Source organism: Canis lupus, chromosome 29 (assembly GCF_011100685.1).
Source record: "Canis lupus familiaris isolate Mischka breed German Shepherd chromosome 29, alternate assembly UU_Cfam_GSD_1.0, whole genome shotgun sequence".
Classification (NCBI taxonomy): Eukaryota; Metazoa; Chordata; class Mammalia; order Carnivora; family Canidae; genus Canis; species Canis lupus.
In genome coordinates, this window is record NC_049250.1 from 2026632 (window position 1) to 2032454 (window position 5823).

At 35.9% G+C, this 5823-nt stretch overlaps 1 pseudogene; it reads left to right on the plus strand.

Moving 5' to 3' along the window:
- The first annotated feature begins 2372 nt into the window (after positions 1–2372).
- LOC100684843 lies at positions 2373–2913 on the plus strand (annotated as a pseudogene).
- Positions 2914–5823: the final 2910 nt, after the last annotated feature.

Consider the following 5823-nt stretch of genomic DNA (forward strand, 5'->3'; position numbering starts at 1 on the left):
CAACTTGAAGGCTCTAGTACTCTGAGGGTTACTAAAACAATAATAAACCTCAAACACCGTCCAACTACTGACAATATCAACACAAATCCCCACTTTAAAGTCTTAACAGAAGGAAAGTCATAAACAAACATACTTCTGTATTTACTGTTATGTATACATATGATTTTCAACCAAAAATAATGAGGCATAACAAAAAGCAAAACATTTTTTTCTGAAGACAAACTAATCTTCAGAATCAAAATTAAGTAACATACAGATAGTGAAACTAACATAAAAGGGATTTTAAATATTATTAATATGCCAAATTCTCCAGTGGAGAAAGTAGAAAGTATATAAGATCAAATGTAAATCATTTCAGCAGATATATGGAAACTCTAAGAATTATATAAATGGAAATTTAGATTTTTTTAAACCACAGAAATACCGAAGAATGCCTTTGATAAGCTTATCAGAAGACTACATAGTTGAGGAAATTATCAGTGAACTTAGAAACAGGTTAATAGAAATTTTACAAAATGAAATGGAAAGGAAAAAAGAAGTTAAAAAATTCAACAAAGAACTCAAGAACTGTGGGAAACTATCAATAGTTTAACAAATTAGATTCCTAGCTGGAAAAAAAGGGAGAAAATAAAGTATAAGAAATAGATAACAGTAAAAGAAATGGCTCAGAAAAAATGCAAATCAGTGGCAGGCACCAAACCACAGAAGTTCAGAAAACAACAAGTAGGATAATAAATACAAAATAAACAAACCTGCCCATATAGCATGTTATATTTAAACTTCCCCAAATTAAAGACCAAAAGAAAACCTTGAAGGAAAGCTGAGGGGCGAACATTACCAGCATAATTATTATTTACAGAGGAAGAAAGATCAGAATTACAAGAGACAGTTTTCCAGAAAACCATCTCTCAAGCAAAATTTGAGAGCATTGATTGTCAACAGAGATATTCTATAAGAAGGTATTTCTTCTGGAATAAGAAATATGAAATAAGGATGTAAGAGATTCAGGAACATTGGAGTGCTTGGTGACAATGATATGCAAGGGACTTTTTAGGGAACTGAGTGGTACTGAGGTGATGCATATACAGTCATTCATGTCAAGTCCCATACGATTGTACATCACAAACAGAACATTACTCTCTGAAACTTTTTGAAAATCAACCAGAATGTTGGTATTTTTTTACTAGATATGTAAGACTGAAGACAAAAATTTGTGCATAAATAAAAAAAAAAATTTGTGCATAAAGAGTGTACTCTACTTGATAAATTCTGACGCTACTTTACAGTATTGAACAAATAAGTAAATAGTATACATACTTGTATTTCTAGCTTCCTTACTGAGTAGGCCTAGAAAAAGTAACACCCTAGTAACAATGAAAACTCCTAGAACCCAGCTATTATTATTCCAATGCCACTCCTGGATTAAACTAAAGAGAGATCCTTGGAGAAATGCTGATTGTAAACCTAGGAAGGGACAAAATACAAGATGTGCCTGGAGCATGTTGTAGTGCAAGAAAGTAAGGCGATGCTTTAAAAAAAAAAAGGCAAGCGAAGAATCCAGTTCGAAAGGACACAGCAGCCAATGTGAAAGAGCTCCCGGGGCCAAAGTTGTAAGAATTTGAGCAACAAAATAAATAATGATAGTATTAAATTATAACCTAAATGTGTAAAATAAATATGCAAGACTCCATACTGATATAAGGAAATGATTGAATAAATTAATGAGGGAGAAAGGACAACTTTTCCTTACAGGAGAGTTTTAAATATTAACTTTGGAAGGACCAGGAGAAGCAGAAAATCACTACTGGAAAACCATCATGCTGCTGCCAAGTTCCACTAAGAAATACTAAAATTGGTGGGAAAAACTTTAAGTAGAAAAACAATAGCTGGGTAGCATAAAAATATCTCCCACAAATAATGTAATACATTATTTGTTCTGATGTTCTAATATAATCCCATAAATTCTCTGATATTTCCCTCTTCAGAATGTGGGCCTTAATCCACCTGCCTTGAGTGTGGCTGGAAATAGGGGCTCACTTCCAAGAAATAGGGTTTTGAAAAGGAGAAAATATACTAACTTTACAATGGAGAAACCAGGAAGACACCATGTCAAACAAGGGTTTACGTTTAACATAACTAAAATAAGTTATGTTGATGTCACGCACCTGTAAGTACTAAAAAAAAAGATGCTTCACCTTTGTGGCATGCCTTCCCAGTTTTTATAGCCCCTGCCTAATCATGAAAAAACATGAGGCAAATTCAAATTGAAAAATTCTTGAAATTATTTACCAATACTTTTCAAAAATATCTTCATGAAAACGTGAAAACTTTTTGGTTCTCTTTCCAGACCTGGCTGACAAGGAGGTTCCATCATGGGAGTCAGCATCCACCACAAGGAGGAGCCCAAGAGCCAGGACATCTACCTGAGACTGTTGGTCAATTTGCACAGGTTTCTTTCCCCATTAGCCTACTCTACCTTTAGCCAACTTGTGTTGAAGTGGTTGTTCATGAGTTGCACCAACCCACTTCCTCAGCCCCAATCCTGGATGATCCAGAAGATGAAGCTGCCTGACTGGGAAAACAAAATAGCTGTTGCTGTAGGTACTATAACTTATGATGTGCATGCACAGGAGGTGCCAAACTGAAGGTGTGTACACTGCGCCTGAATAGCCATGCCTGGAGTTACATCCTCAATGTTGGGGCAAGAGCCTCACCTTCAACCAGGTGGCCCTAGACTCTCTCAAGAACTGTGGTACTATCTTGGTCTCTGGTCCAGACAGGCCCTGAGAAGTATACAGGAATTTCAGTAAGGCCACAAGAACCCCATATAGCCACAACAAACTCCACTTGCAATCCAAGGGCTAGAAGTTCCAGTGCCACAGAGGCTCCAGAGCCAGCCAGTACAAAAACTAACCACAGATCCTGCCTTATTTTTAAAAAGATTTTGGATATTGGGGAATTTTTTTTAAAATTTATATTGATAGAGCAAAAATGTGCACGCCAATAGGGGAAATAGGAGGGGGAAAGGGAAAAACCGACTTCATGCTGAGTAAGGAGCCTGAGGCTAGCTCCATCCCAGGACCCTAATATCATGACCTGAATTCAGATGAATTGTCCTTTGACTGAAGTTAGATGCTTAATGGACTGAGCCACCCAGGTGACCAAAAGGAAACATTTTTGAAAAAAGAAATAGTGTTTTGCTGAGGTTGCTAGAATATCATTACATACTTCCCATAGACAGCAAGTTCTTGTAACAAAGCCAACTTCTTTGGTATCTGTAATTTAAAATGTGAGGGCCAACACAGCTGGCATGCATAAGGAGCACAGTACAAAGTCCAGTTAATCAATTCACAGTCTGAATGTGTGAAAATAGGGAGAGTAGGCCAATATTTTTTCCTTACACAGGTATTTCTTTTGTAATAATTAAAAATTAAATTAAGTAGCTAAATTTTCTATTCTTCACCAATGCATTAAATTTGTATTTAGAGTAACAGAATATGAAAGAAATTGCTATTGATTTTTTTTTATAGTACAGTTTCCTGCTTTCAGATTATTCCTATTGGAGTTTATTTAAAAAGTCATAAAATTGAACCTCAAGGAGCAAATTTGAACATAATATTTCAAATAGTCATAAGAAATTAGTCCCATAATTATGAAAATTCATGATAATGGAATAAAATGTTAACATATAAGCCAGTAATTCTATATACAAAATAAATCTACAAAATTAACCCTGTTATTGGCCTTGATTGAAATCTAAAAACCTTTTTATAAAATAAACAATGATTTTTTTTTTAAAGATTTTATTTATTTATTCACGATAGTCACACAGAGAGAGACAGAGAGGCAGAGACACAGGCAGAGGGAGAAGCAGGCTCCATGCACCGGGAGCCCGACGTGGGATTCGATCCCGGGTCTCCAGGATCGCGCCCTGGGCCAAAGGCAGGCGCCAAACCGCTGCGCCACCCAGGGATCCCAATAAACAATGATTTTGAGAATTGTGGTGTTTATAAAGAAAATTTTGTAAACAAATTTTAAAAGCTACATGGTTGGTCATCATTAAAAATAAAGTTAGTAATGTATGTTGGATAAAATAAAACAGTTCTGAAATAAAAGCACTAATAAAATCATTTAAATTAACAATTCATTAAATATGCTGTTTTTAAAAACTATTTCGGAAAGTAAATATTGGATGATTGAGTAGAAATACTTTCCTTATTTCTCCTATTAAATATAGCTGAAACACCTGGACATTCTATATAAAACACATATAAACAGAAACTGAAAAGTATAGAAAATACAGGACTTGAAAATGACATGACAAAGAGTTCCCTGTTTTTTTTCTGCTCTTTCATACTTCTCAGACTGAGTTCTGAGAAGCCATCAATGTGAAAACACTAACAGGCACAGATAAAAATGTCCTTTACTCTCTCTAGTCAAAGGACAAGGAATGGGGCAACCTCAAAAGGCATAAAACTTAGACAATAACCAAACTGGTCTGGACAAACACCAGAGAAAAGCTGCAGCTCCAGCCATACCAACAAAGGCCAAGTGGGGAGCTTAGATTCCACCCTTTGCTGAACTGCAATGAGATACCCTATTTGTGCTGTGGTGGAAAATTATACAAAGCTTAGCTTAAATTTTAAAGATCTCAAATCAACAACGTAACTTAATACCTTATGAGACTATATGAATAAGAAAAAGCTAAACAGAAAGCCAACTGAATGAAGGAAATAATAAAGATGAGATCAGAGCTAAATGAAGCAAAAACAGAAAAACAAAACAAAACAAAAAACAAAAAACAACAACAAAAAAAGCAAACCAAGAGTTAATTCTTTGAAAGCACTACCAAAATTGAGGAACCTTTATCTAGAATGTCCAAGGGAAAAAGAGAGAAGAGAAAAACAAGTTTAAAAAAGGTTGGAAGGGGGGGATCCCTGGGTGGCGCAGCGGTTTAGCGCCTGCCTTTGGCCCAGGGCGTGATCCTGGAGACCCGGGATCGAGTCCCACGTCGGGCTCCCGGTGCATGGAGCCTGCTTCTCCCTCTGCCTGTGTCTCTGCCTCTCTCTCTCTCTGTGTCTTTCATGAATAAATAAATCTTTAAAAAAAAAAAAAAAAAAGGTTGGAAGGGGATCCCTGGGTGGCGCAGTGGTTTGGCGCCTGCCTTTGGCCCAGGGCACGATCCTGGAGACCCGGGATCAAATCCCACGTCGGGCTCCCGGTGCATGGAGCCTGCTTCTCCCTCTGCCTGTCTTTCTGCCTCTCTCTCTCTCTCTCTCTCTCTCTGTGACTATCATAAATAAATAAAAATTAAAAAACAAATCAAAGCCTTATTTCTTAAAAAAAAAAAAAGAGTTGGAAGAAGCAAAATTACAAATAGTTTTGCAAGGAAAAAGGACTATGTACAATTGTAGGCCAATGAAATGGATAATTTATGTAAAATGAACAAAGTTTTGAAATGCACAAACTACCAAGATTGAATCACAATGAAACAAAAAATCTGAATAAATCTATAACCAGTATGGAGATTGAATAAGTATCAAAAATCTCTCAACAACAACAACAAAAAACCCAAGGCCAAATGGCTTCATTCTACTGAGTTTGAATTCTACCAAACATTTAATGGAACTAAATAGAGAGCCCCAAAATAGCCCCATGCAACATAGTCAAATAATTTTTTAAAAGCAATTTAATAGAGGAAGGCAAACCTTTTCAACAAATGGTGCTGGTGTAATTGAATATCCAGAAGTTTTTTTTTTTTTTTAAAGGAGATGATATAAACTTCACAAATTAAAAGGAGAAAATTAAAGTTGTTTATAGATT